At 41.2% G+C, this 19,812-nt stretch overlaps 1 pseudogene; it reads right to left on the bottom strand.

The window, feature by feature from the left end:
• Positions 1-3,219: 3,219 nt before the first annotated feature.
• Positions 3,220-19,812, bottom strand: part of LOC140239184 (beta-lactamase domain-containing protein 2-like) — a 32,171-nt pseudogene continuing 15,578 nt past the window's right edge.

The following is a 19,812-nucleotide window of genomic DNA, read 5'->3' as shown; positions in this document are numbered from 1 at the left end:
TTGTGCTTTTGACATTTCAATACGTTATCAGTTCTTTCACTTTAACGTCATGAATGATTAGTGATTGATAATGATTATTAGCTTAGTGGAAATACAAAATAAACAAATGTGTTAAATCACATGATGTGCATATCCACATTTTATGTTTCCCTATGTGTGTTATTATTTCAAATGTGTCTTTTGCATTGTTCAGTAGTAATGTCAAATAAACAATACAATCCTCATATAGACGTAACTTAAGAAGAGCGGTAGGCGTAACTAGATTCAGCGGGCACATGTATTTTTTTATTTTTTTATTTGCTGACCTTTGATTGATTTAATTTTATTGTTCCACATCTCAAACTCAAATAACATGATACAATCGATTGAATATAAGAAGAAGACAATTTTACAAGCATAATGTGACGGACTTACTAAAAAGCTGATCTTGTTATGGGTCCCTATATTGATATGTATAAGTCCATTTAGGCAAGTATATATACATGTATATATATATATATATATATATATATATATATATATATATATACATATATCACACAAACAAACACACACACACACACACACGCACTCTCTCTCTCTCTCTCTCTCTCTCTCCACCCTAACATAACACAAAGCAGACACTGATCAGTTTAACCACACGCCACGGAGGCCAATAGCCTAATCCAACGCAGGTCATCACAACATGCAAGTATGACTTTCTACATTACACTATCCGAATGCTTGTGTTCTTTATTTTTTTATTATTATATACACTATGAATGGCATACTTGTTGCATAGACATTACTGAAAATATCACTGTCACAAGACATTGTATTTCTAGCGTCAGACCCTGTTGATGGATTCGGGCCGAAAGCTAAAACTATACGAACTAACAGTTAGCCTCACCACAAAAAAAAAAAAAATAAATAAATAAATAAATAAAAAATAACACCCACCCATCATGCCCATCTGCCAATCAAGTACACTGTACAGAGTCAATTACACAAAGAAACATGAAGTTTATTTCCGCTGGTTGGTTACACTGTGTTATAATTATGTTGTCTACTTTAGGTGTATCCTCCATCATTTCATTATTATATAATCGTCAAAAGGTGCTATATTGTGTCTTCTTGAGATGCATCTTCCATTAATCAATATTTTGTAATCGTGAAATATATGTTTCAGAATTGTTAGGCTCAATCGCGTCCATTCCACTTTTCTTTTCATTTATTCCATAGCTTGTTATCTCACTTCATATTCCATCCTATCCCACACCCTTCCGTCTGTTTATTCCTATGCATAATTCCAGCGGATTTTGCACACCAATAAAGCTGATATATCCGGCAACCTGCGACATCATTATTTTGTCATCATTGTGTCACCCATAAGTCGTTCCAAACATGACATAAACAAACGTCCTGTTCATCGGCATAATGTTACCACTATAATTATACATGTTCATTGTATATCATATAATACATGTACCTTTATATTTACATGTGGCAATAACGCAAATCAGTTGAATTGCTGTTTGCAGCTTTATTTGGGTTGTGTGTTTTAGTTATGATAAATTTACAGACACATTTTAGCGCGAGAAAATGCACTTCAAGATCGATTTCATACTGCTGAAGCGGTTGCTTGTGTCTCGGGAAATGACATCTCATCCCCGTGGGATGTAATGTTTATTTTGTTCTCTGGAATTCAGGAGTGTGCCATGTCGAATGCCAGAAAAGCATGTTATTATTGCTGGGTCACGTTATTGTTACGTTACTGCGAATATATGGCGTCTAGTACTTGTACTATCACTCAGAAATGTTAGCGTGTAATATGGGCACTCTGTGATTTGATGCGTGCATTCATCTCGGTAGATACGGTGAAACTCTCTCCGGTGTATAGATAGGACCACTATGGTAGAGGGACGGTGTTAGGTTCTTCATTCAAAATGAATTAACACACATGCACACAGGCAGACAGGATGAAACCTGATTGATATCTAGTCCAAATATAAGTTAGTCTGATAAACAAAATAATAAGATTATACGTGTTCAACGTTAAGAATTTGAATGAAATCGGATGACAAATAAGAAATGTTATGAAATTTTCAAGTTTTGATAATTTCTCCAAAACAGTTCTTGTACAGTAGGTATGAATATGCAATTGAGTGAACTAACCATGTTTTACCCTCACAATTTTCCATTGAACGTGTACCAAAAAAAAAAAAAAAAAAGTCAATGTTTCTGTCATTGAAGTCTGAAACATGACGGTACTCATGGTTGAATAGCTTCAGAGTAGTGATCAGTTTAATAGAGGTATGAGGATTTGAGCCTCGGGCATAATTGCCTTTGAATGAAAAACTACAAATTTCAAAATTTTATGTACAAAATATATGATAGGTTGTAAGAACATGACATGGTCACTTTGCCATTTGCATATTCATATTGATTGTTGATGAACGCCCCCACCCCCCCCCCCCCAAAGCGAACCTTCTAAATGTCATAACCTCCTTATTTTTCATCCGATTTCGATCTAATCTACACCGTTGAACTCGTAGTATTTTGCTCTTTCTTATCAGACTAAATGATACTTGGACTGGATTTCCCCTTTAAAACTTCAATGATATTTCATTGGTACCTTCCTCGGATCGTTACAGTTACCTTTACTGTAATCTAATTTATGTAAGTGGCATTCTTATTTGCATATCCTTCAGAGACACCTTTCATGGTTCATAAAATTTGGAGATATTCAGATACCGTAATAAAATTACCAATATCAAAACCTTTTAAGATATAATTACAACGACCCTTTTTCTATCCCTCCCCTTTTAATATTGTTTGTTCTTTTTGTATAGAGAAGTGTGGGATTTCTGCGGTCTTTTCTCAAGCGTACATCCCAGTTTCCACTTTCAGAAAGTTGTGATGAATGTACTTCTTATAACTTCTAAATGAACTCATTTTCGTTACGTGTATGTCCTTTTCTTTCACGCAATTGAATAAACATCACGAATTGACTCCATTTTTTTTTTGTTTATTCAAAAGAATCATTATGATCCAATGTACACCTTTATACGTGCTCGTCGCAACACTTTAAAAAATGTTGTACAGTGTATTCTTCCTTTCATGTAAACATTGAAAATATATAATCACAAAGCAGCTTATGTAAACGTTGTTTTCTCACGCTCGTTATGTGATAAAAATCTTGTTTGTTTAGAATTGTTTAAGAGAAATTCGTCCTGCAGATTAAGGCCACTTGTTTTCCTTAAGATGTTCACAAAGAAATGGGTTTACGTAGTTAGTACTTATGAACGTTTGCTTGAAGATAAGTTGCTCCAATATTGCATGTAGGTTGGCTAATTATTACGCTGTGAAATATTTCAATTATTATGAATGGAATATGTACAAAACAGCTTAATCAGTTTAGGAAAAAAAGAAAGCATTGTTTGTGTAAACTGTAAAAATGAGAAATTACTGATTTCCAAGTTTTTGGACACATCTGTAAAGACTCTGAACGAGCTGGTTAGACCGAGGATCTTCACCCAGAAGGTATGGAAGCATGGTGCTACTGAGGTAGGCGAATCCAACCTGATGCCCCGGGTCTGCACAGCCGTGTTGTCCGCCAGCTCCTGGGTGCCCAAACATTGTCACTCCGTCCTACAAAAAGAAGAATAAATCAGGCTAGTCTATACGAGAAATCAGTAAAACTCATTATAGGTATTACAAGCGCAGGTATTAATCCGATCCTGGATGTACGCTTAGAAATAATTAGGAAATAATAGTTCTTACACGTATACATTATGTTTATTAAATTGCTATAGCTATACATACAGTCTTTGTAACCAGAATGTTATTGTGTACACCATGGAGAACAAAGAGGCTACCCAAGGTGTTTGCCAATACCCCTCGTAATCAGGTTCCAGATTCAGTTGATATTCCTATATCCATGAACATAATAAACACTAAACTTCTTTTAAAAAACACTCATTTGTGATATCCGCACCTCCAAAGCACAATGTTTTAGCTTTATTCCCTGTATATCAATCGAACGTGATTACAGAGAATATGAGTACCAAATAATACAAAAACATAATTATGACATTCTATTAAGACCTTCTGAATACATGTGTTTTGTAATTCTTATCCCATTTCTCTATCTTATCAAATACCAGCGCTGAGGGCCTTGATACTGTATGCACAATGGCCATCTGAGACAGTTGTCCACCTGAAGGCTAACCTACATTATTAAAGCTGAAGTATGTCCCAACTTTGACGAACCAATGTGTGGAAAAGCGTACAAACTAATGCAAACGATAGATATCAACGAAATACATAAGGCGTATATATTACTATTAATGGTCGACAAAATTTAGTCACTCTGGGGGACAATATAGGGAGCTTTAGATTTTAGACGCGCGGACGTTCAAAGAGAAAAAAGCGTGGTCTGAGCGTGCGCAGTAGCGCAAGTTACTGCGCACGCACAGACCACGTTTTTTTTTTTTCCTTTGGACGTCCGCGCGTCTAAAATCTAAAGCTCCCTATTATGTTCAAGCAAGAAACTAGCAAATAAGTAGCGTAAGTCATTTGCTATACGATATGAACTGATTGACCACTGACAACAAACTTATCAATTTTGATCATCCCGCGACTGAAGGAAAGAGGAATGCCGAGAGTTCTGTCGACAGAAGGAGGTTCGAAATTCAAAAAATCGTTGATTCTCTCCTTCGACAGCAGAGTTTTGTTAGTAACTGGGTCTATGCCCCCAGATGAAAGTATTCCATAGAGCTGAAAACAAAACGTCATGACATTGACATAATTATACACATCACTATGTGTTTAGATTCAACACGTTCAAAGCTTGTAATGGAGCAGATATGAGATTCATATACATTGTATAGTTGAGTCACTCGATCAAATCAATATCCACCTACTATAAGTCTGAGTTATACCTTGCGAGTGCACGTAGAGAAGCTTAAGGTACACAATATTAGGTAAATCGTAGGGGAAGCATCAAACTTGATGTACAGGTGGTGTTAATGAGACATAAATGTTGATTATGATTTTACATTTCCTGACATGATGGCGCGTTCAGTGCTAAGGGGACAATATTATGTCTGCTTTTGATAGAACTTGCTCTCTCTATTCGCTCGTTCTATTTTTCTTTTTATTCGCTTTGGAGAATGTTTGTCAAATACAGCAGGCATGACAGGGATTAGTATCGGACCCCGGCAATCCTGAATGAATATTATGCGTTCTTTCTCATTGTAATCAACATGTAGCATTTTTACAAAGTGCAAACATTCCATCAAGACTCGTGATCAGTTTAGCAGGGAATTTCGTGTATCGAAAGCCAGCTGGCCAAATCACGACAAATCGCAAATAACACCATGCAAGCAGTAAATAACGATCGCAGACTTGAAATACATCCTGAAGACTTCACAACGAATACAAATCTCTTAAAGGCATTATCTGTTTTTTTACCACCATCTAATGCAAATGAGTATCATTATCATGATTAGCAGGAGGATATGGTTATCATTTCCCTTATCAAAATCATGACAACATTATAGTGAATAATAATGATTCCAGTCATTAGTCGCCATCATTACCTTTGCAAGACCAGCCGCAGACCCGATCCCATTTACTGACGACAATTCTATGGCTCTGTAACAACTGTCAAAAACAACACAAAATTTTATAATGCAACGAACAGAAGAGCGTGTGTGGATGTGAATGCAAACTTCGTGGAATTATAGTTAGGCGCACCTCTCCAAAGTTGGTATTACATGCAAATTACTTTCTTCATACTTTTAAAGTCGACGGAAAGATTAGTTCTCTTATCCTGGCTAAAGGCCCCGTCACACTACAGCGAATGCCCAACGAATGCCAAGCGAAAGCCCAACGAATTTGAAAATGTGAAGACAGTTTGCATGTCTGACGTTCTTTGAATTCATTAGCTATTCATAGGGATTCGCAGAGATACGCTGGAGATTTTGAACATGTTTAAAAAATAAAATCGGCTCCAGCGTATCTCTGCGAATCCCGACGAATAGCTAATCATTACAAAGAACGCCAAGCATGTTACGAACTATTCTAGTATTACCAATGGATGTTAACATATCTTCAGATTTTCAAATTTATTGGACATACGTTGGGCATTCGTTGGGCATTCGCTGTAGTGTGACGGGGCCTTGAAGTGCAAGGCTAACGTGGAGCACTCTCTATCAGTATATATGTATAAGTCAACAGAACGGTACATGTTTCACTGAAATGAGAAAGACATCAATTGGTATGTACACGTTGTATTCACAGTGTACGCAACTGTTTTGAGTAATTGAGACCTTCGGTAGCACAATACCCTACTGTAAATAACACATTGTCCCACAGTGTGTTCAGAATGTTTTTCATATTGTCTGATGCGTGAAAACTCTCGAATTTAGTAGTGTGAAGATAATTTTCACATTGTGGTCTCGTTTTTCACACTGTGTTCACATAGTAATGTTCTGTTTCACACTCTGACTTGATGATGCACAATGTGTTCGCAATGTTAAACGCTCGAATTTAACGGGGTGAAGAGATTTCACATTGTGTTTTCAGTGTTAAAATGTTCGAATTTAATAATTTGAAGAAATTTCACACTGTGTCCACACAGTGTTCTAACACTGCGTTTCACATAATGTTTCACGTTGTGGGACACTGTGTACAGCTTTCCAGCACGGCTATCCTGCAGAGAAAAGAGAGATTTGACGGAAGAAAAAGCTGTAAAAATACGAAGGTTTCCTCATAGGATGAGATGGGGCTGCAGCCTGATAATCAAGTTTTAGTAAACTACTCCTATCTTATATGTAATTGTGGCACGTACGCCCAATTCAGATTTCTGACAAATATACATTTCGTAACTTGCTATACGATCTGTCGTCAACTTTTAGAGAACAGGAGAGTGGAGTGAGAAAAACTTACAAGGGCAAACAACGCTTGTAAACAAACCGCAAATCCTTGGCCTTCCCTACTGCAAAGAACACTGTTCCACAGTGTGCTCACATAGTCGACTAATAATGTCAAAATGCTCGAATCTAACAGAGTTAAGATGATTTCACACAGTGTTTTTTCTCAATGTGCACACAGTAATGAGTTGTTTCACAATGTGAATTGATTATTCACATTGTGTTTAAACTGTTAAAATACTCGAACTAACCGTGTAAAGAGATTTTGCACTGTGTTTTCACTGTGTTTAACACTGTGTTTCTCACACTCTGGGACACTGTGTTCTTGCCAGCAGGGTTTGCAACAATACATAATGTGCGTTTGTGTCTTCCGCAAATTTATACTTTCAGTCTACATTCTCCCTACTCACATCTTCCATTTCGTTTGCATTACTCATATTTCCAATGGCGTTCTAGTTTATCATATGACGTATAGTTTGTCTTCCAGCCGAGATTTGTATACTGTCCAGGAATTGTAAAAACATCGGGCGACGGTCGACGAGAAGACGGGCTACACGGTGGTTCCTTTCGAATGGAAGACCGATGTGGAAATATATGCCTGCAAGAAAATATAATTACGGGTACGGACCATCAAGAATTGTGCATGTATGGGAGAGAGGGTGCGCGTGTGCTTGTGAAGGCATAATTATAGACATTGTACTTTTCAATGCCAGGAATTACAAAAACATATATAGGCCTAGATTAAAGTTTGATTAGTGAATGAATCCCGAGGACTTAACTATAGGTATGAAACGCGATCGCATTTACGTACGTCTACTGCACAATGGGGAATTTGGCGGCGGGAAATCACAGCGGGAAATCACAATGGCAGCGGGAAATCACGAAAGACCTTTTTCATCTCAGAAATATGATATAATGAGTTATAGGACAGCATTTTCTTATAATACATGCAGCTGGCTACAAACACCATAAATTTCCCTTTCTTTTTCATTGTCTTTTAGTTTTTTACTAGTCTTGTTTTCTTTTCTTTTTTGTATCATGCACGGCATACTGTTCTTCGCCCTCATTAGTTTCCTCGGTTGCAGTTGCATTATTCTGATGATACGTCATTCTCTAAATGAAATAAAGAAAATGTAATTCCGAAGGTTCGTTATTCAGAAAATTAAACGAGGTTCTTTAATCCGAACATTCGTTAATCTGAAAAGGAAACAGAAATAAAGGCTAGAAATTCTGAGGGTTTGTTAGTAGGCACTTTTTTTTTATTTTGCGTGTTGGGATTGACGAACCTTATTTCATTTTCGCAATAGCGAACCTTTAGAATAACGAACCTTATTTCAAAATCGACATTACCGAAAGGTTCTGCTATCTCATTTTTGAAAAACTGTCCCAGAGTTCGATGTTGAGGGTCAACTCGCCGCAAAAACTAATTGGCTAGTGGTCCAAATGTGAAACCATGGTAACCATGGGTATAGCCATCATACTCCCATTGTGGCCCTGTTCTTGCCTTGAGTTCACCCGCCTTGGCAACGTCTTATAGGAAGTCCAGGCTCAAACCAGGTGGTGCGGATACGGCAAGCCCCGCCTGAAGGATGGGTGAAACCACTTTAATCATACGTCATCACGAATTTCATACATGCCATTTGTTCAATTCATCCACGTAATTAAGTATTGGTTAAATCATTAGAATGTGATACAGTAGAAAGATCAATACGACCTACCTTATACAATCTAGTGCTCCGTTCCATGAATATGTTCATAAAGTTGCGCATGACTAAGTTACGAACGAATGGAATATGAAGTACAAATATGTGTACACATTTCCCCCTTACGTTTTGACAAAGTACGACTGTACACCTGCGTGTATGTGATAACGATTACACCTATAGTTCATCTCATTGGGGCAAAAATCACTATAACTAAAAACATGTTTTAACATGTAGGAATAATCATTATCATCCGCAAATTTCAAATTTAGCTATTGAAAATCACAATGATAAGGAAACTCGCCTGGCTTGCCATATTCCTGTCGTTCGTAAATTTGTGCGTAACTTTAAAGGCCTCACGCTCCTTTTCCGGGCTCCCATATAAACCTGTGTTAAATGCAGCATATTCCATGAATCATAAAAAATCAATCGAATCATAGAATTTTTTTTTTAATTTAAGCAGATGAAGGGAAATTTTATCTGCTTTCAAGCAAACAACATATTTTGGGATGTTGTCCAGCTCTAAAAAAAGTTAAGAGCCTCCATACGAGACTAGTCATCCAGTCATTCTCAAAAATGATAAAAATAGCAAATTACCTCATACATCAATAAAAAATCATTAAAAATACAAAAACCCTGATTCATTCAACTTCTTCATAACCTGCAGAAGCTCCTGTCCTCAAGCAATGTCAAACACTACCAAAAGTGGCAATTTTTCACTTGACTGATTTTTAATGATTTTTTTGGTAAAAAATAACATTACCTCATCTTTCTATGAAACGCAGGGCCTAGCTGGCCTATTATTTTCAATTGCATAGTTATTTTATTACATTTGTGATTGAGTGTTTCAAAAATATCATTTTGCTGTTCCACTTAAACTTACAAATGTTCGGTATTGTTTATCAGTTTGAATCGTATATCATGCAGATAAAAACAGGAAGTTTAGGAAACTTGATTGTTTCCTGAAACTACGGATTTGGACACTGCCCGGCGGAGACGTGCCAACATACGAAAAAAATCTTCTTTTTTTTTCGCTCCTTTAATTTTTTTATGTTCGGAATTTAGTTTGTTGATTTGCTTGCTTGCTTGCTTGCTTACTTGCATCAGGAAACGGGATTCTTAGGCAAGACAATTAAGTTAAGTGCACTGGAAGTGTTTTCTAAGTTTAGTGTCAAGAAACATCTTTTGTCCGGCGTCAAGGAACCTTAATACAAAAAAAAAAAAAAAAAAAAAATCCGCTGACCCCCACCCCTAGTGAAATAGATATAGCATAAAATTATAATACACTAAAACATGCTACTCTATCATCTGACACACATGACGGGAGTTCAATGTTTCAGCGTGTTAGAAGTAATTGATATCTATGATATACATGGGTACGTGACATCGATTGTAGACACTAGATTTCTGTTACGTATTTTGCATCAGGCCCTTCAGGCACACACACACACACACACAAACACACACACACACGCGCACACACACACACACACGCACACACACACATATATAAAGTTTAATGACCTCATGCTTCATCATTTGTCTTTGACGGTAATCTTCTCTCTGCCCTTCTGTGCGAATTCCGGCCAATAGAGGGCGACTGGTTTGTTGTAGTCCAGCAAACCTCGATCTACAAGCATGGCAATGCACACTGACGCAACTCCTACGTCGGGAGATTCTGAAAGAATGATAAATACTATGTACAACAAGGGAAATGTGGATTTAAGAAACAGCGTCTTTGACTGATTGATGAGATGGGTCATATCCAGTGATTAAATGAACGCAAACCGATCAAACTGTTCAAATACTGCACCCGTTCACGTGTAAACAAAACATCAGATCAGGGGGTCTATTTTCTTTATGCAGTATAGAGACAACGAGTAAGAGTCTCAGGCGCAAATTCTATTCTTGCAGGTCGAAGGGTGCGGACGTGCCGTGGTGCTCTCGCTGTTCTACTTGTACTATTAACCGAATTTTGCATCTATTTTCTGCCTTTCAGCTTTGATCAATATTGTTTGTTCTTCTTGATCATATGAGTGAGCCTGTTTTTCATTTATTCGATCCTTAAGTGACACATTTCTGCTGAACTTGTTTTGAAATTTGACTGCGGATCTGAACCCAAAGGACAACGCATATCATCGTAAGTTGTTCGACTCACGGCAGTCAAGCACTGCTTTGCACAGTCTGTCGCAGTGCGTGCACGTCCGCTGCTCTTTAGCTTCCGCCCTATACAGTTTGAGTTACCGTGATTTATACATGTTATCACTTACTTTACTACTTTGTTGTGTTGATGTTATATACTTCGTAAGATCATTTATCATTCATTGTAGCGAACAGTATATTGTCTAATTATTATTTTTCTATTTGTCTTAGATGTGTAGGCCTATTTTCCTGTGTTTTGAGTTATAGTATCCACTATTAGTATTGTAGGTATTATGGTGCGGGCCTATGATGTAATACCTAACAACTCACCGAATGGCGAACAGGACGACAGGACTGGGGGTACCACCAACAGGAAGGGTAGACGACCGTATGACACTTAGAGTAGTGTATAGTAAGCACCAGGGCACCAGTAGAGGTGAACAGTGTCCTTGTAGGATGTATTGCACTTCCCGAAATGATAAGAACGAATATGGACTAACTCCGAATGCACTTAGGGTGTCCGAAGACGACAGTGTCCCATAGAAGTATTATGTACAAAATATCCAGCAGCAGCGTGGAATATCCTCCGGGTGCCGCGGCTAGCACAAGCGAGGGTAGAGTCCACCGCTGGGGCGCTGGATAGATGAAACTGCGAGGTCCCTGGTAGAGCCTGCACACCACGAACAGAACGCTAGCAGGACCGATGCAGTGCAATGTAGAGCGCAGGTAGATCGCGTTGAATGAAGCGATGTAACGAAGCGCTGATCGCGTTGAATGTCAAAGCGATGTAAAAATCCCCAGGTTGGAGTGTAGAGTATGAAGAAAGGGCGAATCGCGGTATAAAATGTAGCGAAAGTCGCGAAGTATAAAATCCGGGAAAGTGTGATATTCCGAATTGAGAATAATCCGTAAGTAAAGGTGATATGCGGACGTGCGTGACTCCAACGATTAGGACGTGTTCTCGGGATGAAAGCTAATCGTGAAGTGAGGAAGCGTGGAAAATGAAACAGCGTGGTCGGAGAAAACATGTCACGGACAGGAGCTTTGAGAGTGGTAATTGGCTGATGAAGATGTGCAGCTCGTCACTAATTGGTAGCTTGTTTCCGTGACAGCAAAACAAGAGGTGTGTTTATGAAAATCCGACTACTGTTGGAATGTGAAATACGCGTACCTCGGCACGATGACAAAAGCGAAGAATGTAGTGCGCACCTGTCATGTGTCGGCGCACAAAGAAAGCTCGCGTGGATGTTGACAGAATGCTGGGTTGTCAGACAGCATAATTGACAGCAGCCAGACAGTAAAAATACCGAGATATTGGAAACCGCTACATTTAGCCCCCTTCCAGATCGCTAGTGTAGGAGTCAATGAAGTGAAGACTAAAAACAAGCGATCGATACGAAAAGGCAAACCAAGTAGAGGCTGAAAATATCAGGTATCAAAATACATGTATTGAACGTAATGGGCTGGCCAGTGTACGTGCTTACCGCCAGTGCGTGTCGTTCGTGTTGGCTGCTGGAGTGGTGTTGACTGCCGCAGTGTCGTCTGCTGCGGTTGTGTAGGCTGCTGCAGTGTCGTCTGCTGCGGTTGTGTAGGTTGCTGCCGTGTCGTCTGCTGCGGTTGTGTAGGTTGCCGCCGCGGGATGGTGAGAGGGACGCTCGGTGTGCTCGCTGCGCTCCTGGCAGGGACAGGCGTAGGCTGTTGCCGCGGTGTGGTGAGCGGAATGCCCGTCGTGGTTGTCTCCCTTTTGGCGTTGATCTCCAGAGTGAGATGCTTGGGATCACGCGTGGAGTTGTGTGGACGAGCGGGAGCGTGGGATGTGGTGTTCCGCTTGCGTTTGCGTCGAAGATTGCGACGCGGGCCAAAGTCGGGCGTGAACGAACGCTCTCCGAGAGTGGTGACGGGGGGCTTCACCGCCTGAAAGTGCTGTGCAGGCGGGGGCTTCGTCTTGTTGGGTGAAGGAGGGAGGGCGCTGACTTCGGCTCCGGTGACGGTCGAGGAGTGTGTGTCGTGTTCGACAGCCCGGTGTTGTCGATCCGAAGTGGGAGATCGGTGACCAGTTGTGTCGCTGCCAGAGGGGCTCGTTGCCGCTGAAGTCTGGCTGGGCTGTTTCCCTGGTGCGTTGGAAGTGACTGGTCTCTTTCGCCGCGAGCAGGGTGAGCAGCACTGCCGGGCGGCGTCACCAAACTTCCAATGGAAGTAGCACTCACTGCCAGCGTGTCGGATTTGGGAAGGGGTTCGCTTCCGCGGCGCGCTGCGCGGCCCGCCTCCATGGCCGCAGTTGCCGCCTCTGGACCGCTGACGAGGACGAGGACGGTATTTCCGTTGCGAACGGCGTGATGTTCGCTGAGACCGTCGTTCGTCCATGCGTGCTACCAGTATGAACAGCTGCTCTGTTAGCAGCAGGACCTGCGCCGTGAGGTTCGCTATGACATCTGCCGGAGGGCTGGTTGTAGTCATTGTAATAGCGAAGGATGAAGGATGAACGGTGAAGGATGTAGGATGAGACGTGAAATTGGCCCTAAACGATCACGTCGGGGTCACCAATGTAGGTATTGTTGTTCGGGCCTATAATGTAATACCTAACAACTCACCGAATGGCGAACAGGACGACAGGACTGGGGGTACCACCAACAGGAAGGGTAGACGACCGTATGACACTTAGAGTAGTGTATAGTAAGCACCAGGGCACCAGTAGAGGTGAACAGTGTCCTTGTAGGATGTATTGCACTTCCCGAAATGATAAGAACGAATATGGACTAACTCCGAATGCACTTAGGGTGTCCGAAGACGACAGTGTCCCATAGAAGTATTATGTACAAAATATCCAGCAGCAGCGTGGAATATCCTCCGGGTGCCGCGGCTAGCACAAGCGAGGGTAGAGTCCACCGCTGGGGCGCTGGATAGATGAAACTGCGAGGTCCCTGGTAGAGCCTGCACACCACGAACAGAACGCTAGCAGGACCGATGCAGTGCAATGTAGAGCGCAGGTAGATCGCGTTGAATGAAGCGATGTAACGAAGCGCTGATCGCGTTGAATGTCAAAGCGATGTAAAAATCCCCAGGTTGGAGTGTAGAGTATGAAGAAAGGGCGAATCGCGGTATAAAATGTAGCGAAAGTCGCGAAGTATAAAATCCGGGAAAGTGTGATATTCCGAATTGAGAATAATCCGCAAGTAAAGGTGATATGCGGACGTGCGTCTCTCCAACGATTAGGACGTGCTCTCGGGATGAAAGCTAATCGTGAAGTGAGGAAGCGTGGAAAATGAAACAGCGTGGTCGGAGAAAACATGTCACGGACAGGAGCTTTGAGAGTGGTAATTGGCTGATGAAGATGTGCAGCTCGTCACTAATTGGTAGCTTGTTTCCGTGACAGCAAAACAAGAGGTGTGTTTATGAAAATCCGACTACTGTTGGAATGTGAAATACGCGTACCTCGGCACTATGACAAAAGCGAAGAATGTAGTGCGCACCTGTCATGTGTCGGCGCACAAAGAAAGCTCGCGTGGATGTTGACAGAATGCTGGGTTGTCAGACAGCATAATTGACAGCAGCCAGACAGTAAAAATACCGAGATATTGGAAACCGCTACAGTATTATCCATATATCTATATCTTTGATTGACTTCACCTGTAGTTTATTTGTGAAAGGAAAGTATTATCTGTCTGTTACTGTGTTATTATATATCCACTGTGTATTTACACCCAGGTGTCAAAATTACATCTGATTCTGTGTATACTCTCTAAAAAAAAATCGAGTTAAAATATTCACTCTTAAAAGAGTGAATACAAAAAAAGAGTGAATTTCGAGTGAAATTGGAGTGAATTTTGAGTGAAAATGCTCATTTTCACTCGTTTGAGAGTGACCTCAGGGATCACTCCAAAATCTTCGAGTGATCCCTGACGTCACTCCAAAATGAGTGAAAATGAACATTTTCACTCAAAATTCACTCCAGTTTCACTCGAAATTCACTCTTTTTTGTATTTACTCGTTCAAGAGTGAATATTTTCACTCGATTTTTTTTAGAGAGTACTTGTGTAAACTGCAGTGTTCGGTCGCTGCACGTTGCCAAAGCTATAGTGTGTAGCTACATGTAGCTGCCATTTTGTTTCTCACCTCCTCTATACACGCGTTCTCTTTTGTAATTCCCTTTGTTCTATACTATCCGACCTATTTACTTTATAACTGAGAGGCCTCAGACTTTCTTTAGAGTTCCTTATCGCTTGGTCTCTCTTGTCACTGCCTGGTTTTTTCCTTTTCTTCGTATTCGGTCCGGTGCGCCTTTAGTCCTCCTTTTCCCTTTTATTCATTTCGCCTCTCCCTGCCCCACTTTATTGTTTATCCCCACTCGATCCTCTCCCTACATGGCCGTCACAATGGCGGCCATGTCTGGAGTTCAGGACGTCCCTCCCCTCACTGTTCCCGCTAATGACTCCGAAGAAAACCCCAACAACCTCTCAGAAATGGAACCTGACCCCACTCCGATTCCTAGCCGCGACACTGGCTTTACTGAAGTTTCAAGAAAAAGACAACGACCGAATTCCCAACCCTACTCCGATGACGAATCTGATCTGTTTCACACACCCACCCGTCCTCCCTTCAACCCGCATGTAACTATCATTGGCACAGTCAAAAACATTACTCTCATCAACCCCATCCAGATCGCACGTGAAATAAACAAGCTAGTAGGAAAAGTGTCTCAAGTCCAACGCAAACAAAAATCCTTCACTATCAAATGTTTCAATCCTAAACAGGTTCGTACTCTTATGGAACTGAATGAATTCTGCAAAACCCCAATTCGTGTCACTAACGACAAGTCATTCTCTCCTGTTCTAAAAGGTGTCATCAAACGCGTCTCGCCCGAGTTAACGGAACAAGACATCAAGGAGGCGCTGGCGGGCCAGGATGTGACCGAAGTTAAGCGCATCTCAAAGCGATCAAACGATGGTCCCACCCCAACCAATGTACTTGTTCTCTCTTTCGACTGCCCCTCACTTCCAGAATCAGTGTGCATTGGCTACGAAACTTTCCCAGTAAGTGTATATGTTCCCCCTGTTTCTCGCTGTTTTCACTGCCAGAGGTTTGGTCACACAAAAGATACATGTAGATCTAAACAGCGTTGTGTAAGGTGTGGAGAAAACCATGATCTCTCTTCTTGTCCGTCCAAATCCAATCCAAAATGTCTGCGATGCGGGGGCCCCCATAGCGCGGCATATGCAGGTTGCCCAAAGTTCAAACTTGCACGTAAAGTGCAAAATTACTCCACTTTGAATCATGTTTCCTACGCTGAAGCTGCCAAAAAACTACAGGTTACCCAATCCAACACCCAGGCTTTGAATTCTAACCCAGATCAATCTGACCCGCAACATCTCCCAGGTCCTCATGTGCCCGATTCTCCTCCTCAATCCACCATACCTGCTCCCATTCATAACTCCAAGTCCAACCCTACCACCTCCTCCACCACTACTTCTCGCTCCCATCCTACCACTGTGAATGTGACCCATGCATTTACTCAACCCCAACAGGCTACTGACAGGGCCCAGGTTCACAGAAGCCTCCCAGTCCCCACAGATACAAATACGGCCTCCACTCAAACTAACAAACGGCAACTCCCTCCTACAACATCCATTCTCCTAGTAGAAAAACTAGTCTCCTTTGTGAGCACAGTTATCAACAATCTTCATGCGGCTGATTCTGACCACAAGAGAATCATGTTAGTTGTTCAATCTGCAAACACTTGCTTCGATGTGGTCGTTTCCCAGGAAAAGATATTCGAACTCCTACACCAGATCCAATAATGGATCTGAGCCTCATTATTTGGCAGTGGAACGCCAGAGGGCTCCCCTCTAATGGCGCGGAACTGACTCAACACATCTACTCTTCCCCTTCTCCCCCACATGTTATCCTCGTGCAAGAGACCTGGTGTCACGATGACACAAATTTCTCAATTCCTAAGTATACTGCTCTGTGGCGCAATCGCGTCTCATCACGTGGAGGTGGCTGTGCAATCTTTATTCATCAAGACGTAAATTTCAGCAATGTTCATTATTTCCCTCACCTAGAGGGCTTAAAAGTCAATATTTTGTATAGAAATGTTTCTGTCACTGTAATAAATTTTTACAATCCCATAAAAAGATTGTCCACACAAGATTTACTTTCACTTACAGTCGACTGCCTGCCATACTATGTCATTGGAGGAGATTTTAACGCCCACCATCCTGCATGGGGAGGAACCACTATGGACCTCAACGGAAAAGTCATATTTGAATTTTGCAATGATCACGATATTGTTATACTTAACGATTCCTCAGCAACACGCTTTGACATTGCTAGAGGATCTTCCACATCAATTGACCTCACTCTTGTTCCTCCGTCATTAGCCCCCCACTGTAACTGGTCGGTATCCCCGTTTTCCCTCGGGAGTGATCATTACCTTATATATTGCAGTGTTCATTTTACTTTGCCATTAAAGCGACTTTCCATACCTAGCGCTTCCTCTCAAAATCATGACAATCTTCCGCCCCGTTGGGCTTTTCGAAGAGCCAATTGGGAATTATTTCAGCGTGAACTAGAATTGTTACATCATTCACACAGCTCCCGTCCAGCAAATATTTACGATTTGTATGATCTTTTTCTACAATGTATTACCCAAGCTGCTAATGCTTCTATTCCCCTCCAGACCCCGACCTGTCGCCCACCTCTTCCCTGGTGGTCGGCGGCCTGTTCGAGAGCCGTCCGCGACCGTCATCGTGCCAAACGCAAGCTTGATAAGTCATATCTTTACGATGACTTAAAGGACAAGTTCACCTTCATAAACATAAGGATTGAGAACATGCAACAATGTTAGTAGAACACATCAGTGAAAGTTTGAGGAAAATTGGACAATCGATGCAAAAGTTATGAATTTTTTAATTTTTTGTCTTGGAACCGCTGGATGAGGAGACTACTACAGCTTGTGAGTCATATGCGTACAACAGTATAAAGAAAATGTTGTTGTTATTTTAAAGATCGAAAGAAGAGAGAGAGAGAGAAAAGAAAATGTAAAAGAAAATTCAACATATTTTCACTTTTTTCGCATAATAAAAGAGCACTTGACTTGCCTCTTTCTAAAGGCAGGGGGAATAATATTACCCGTAACATTTGTCGGTAACGAGTCAGGGGAATGTATACTTTTTTCAACAGATGGAATTTTGTGAAATTCTCTTTATATTTTCCTTATATTGTTGTACGCATGTGGCATCTAAGTTATTCATACACTGCAGTAGTCTTCTCATCCAGCGGGTACTGCACAAAAACTTCAAAAATTCATAACTTTTGAACGGATTGTCTGATTTTCCTCAAACTTTCAATGATGTGTTCTACTAATATTGCTACATTCTCTCAATCCTTATGTTTATGAAGGTGAACTTGTCCTTTAATCACTTATCTACAATTCAATGCTGCAGCCAGGCGCACCATTATATCAGCCAAACGTTCTCATTTCACTACTTTTTGCAACTCTTTGAACCGTTTTTCCCCACTCTCAGATGTATGGTGTAAAGTAAAACTATTGTCTAACAATAACACCAGGAGTACCTTCCCACCCATACTTATAAACAATACTTATACTCATGACGCCCACTGTATCGCCAATGCTATGGCAGTTGCTTTCTCTCAAAAGCCTTCTTTAACTCCCACTCTCCCTCTCCCTACTTCCCAACCCCCATCCTATATACATGACAATGATTCTCCTCTCAACGCTCCTTTCACTCCCAAAGAGCTCGAAATGGCGATCAAAGCTTCCAAGAACTCAGCCCCTGGGGGCGATGGAATCAACAAACAGTTGTTAAGCCATTTAAGTGACAATATACAATATGTTTTGCTCTCTGTTAGAGATTATTAACATGAGTTGGGAAACGTCTGTGATCCCACCCCAATGGAAACACTCCATTATCAAGCCCATACTAAAGCCTGGCAAGGACAAACACTCCATGAGCTCCTACCGCCCAATTTCTCTCACACCTATTGTATGTAAACTCATGGAACGTATGATTGTCCGTAGACTCTCGTACATTATTGATAAATATGATTTAATTTCTTCCCATCAGTCTGCTTTCCTCCGACATCGTAGAATTCTCAATAATCTCCTTTGCTTAGAATCCGAAGTAAGGAAATCCTTATTCAGTAAAGGATATACGGTCGCTATCTTTCTTGACATTTGTCAAGCCTTCGACTCTATTAATCATCAGGCACTGCTTTCCAGACTTTACTCAGTGGGACTTCGAGGCCGATTTCTAAGCTGGGTACAAAGTTTTCTGGACTCACGAACTTTTCAGGTGCAAATAAACTCCACACTTTCAGACATTCGTACATGCCAAGCTGGCCTCCCACAAGGTAGCGTCATTAGTCCTCTATTATTCAATTTGTTTATTGATGAAATTATACATTATTGTGCATCAAACGTGTCTATGTATGCTGACGACATCGCTTTATGGCATTCTTCTACCAGTCTTCGTCACATCAATACAAAACTCCAGTCCGATGTGAATAGCATCTCTGATTGGATGACACAGTATGGACTCTCTCTGTCTACTAATAAGTCTAAATTGGTTATATTTCACTCTCGCCCAGTTTCTCCCACAGGTTTCTGCATTCGTCTCCAGAACGCTCCGCTTGAAGTCGTCCCTTCTCATAAATACCTAGGGGTTACCCTTGATTACTCCTTGTCATGGTCCCCTCATGTTCAAGACATCTTAATGAAATGCAACAAACGGTTAAACCTCCTCCGTTCGCTAACCGGTTCAAACTGGGGCGCCGATACACAAATCCTTCTCTTACTCTACCGGTCTCTAGTCCGCCCTCATCTCGACTACGCCTGTGAAATCTATGGTTCTTTATCCCCGCTCCTTTCAAGCAAACTAGATACAGTACAGGGCCATGCCCTTCGAATATGCACCGGCGCGCTACCATCCACTGCCCTGCATGCACTTCAAGTAGAATGTAATGAACCACCACTCCATATACGCCGTGAAAGGGCCGCCTTCAATTACTGCGCCTACCTATATACACACTGT

The sequence above is a fragment of the Diadema setosum genome, chromosome 15 (genome assembly GCF_964275005.1).
Source record: "Diadema setosum chromosome 15, eeDiaSeto1, whole genome shotgun sequence".
Classification (NCBI taxonomy): Eukaryota; Metazoa; Echinodermata; class Echinoidea; order Diadematoida; family Diadematidae; genus Diadema; species Diadema setosum.
Note: the sequence above shows the minus strand (reverse complement) of the source record. Positions and strands in the feature narration are given on the sequence as shown.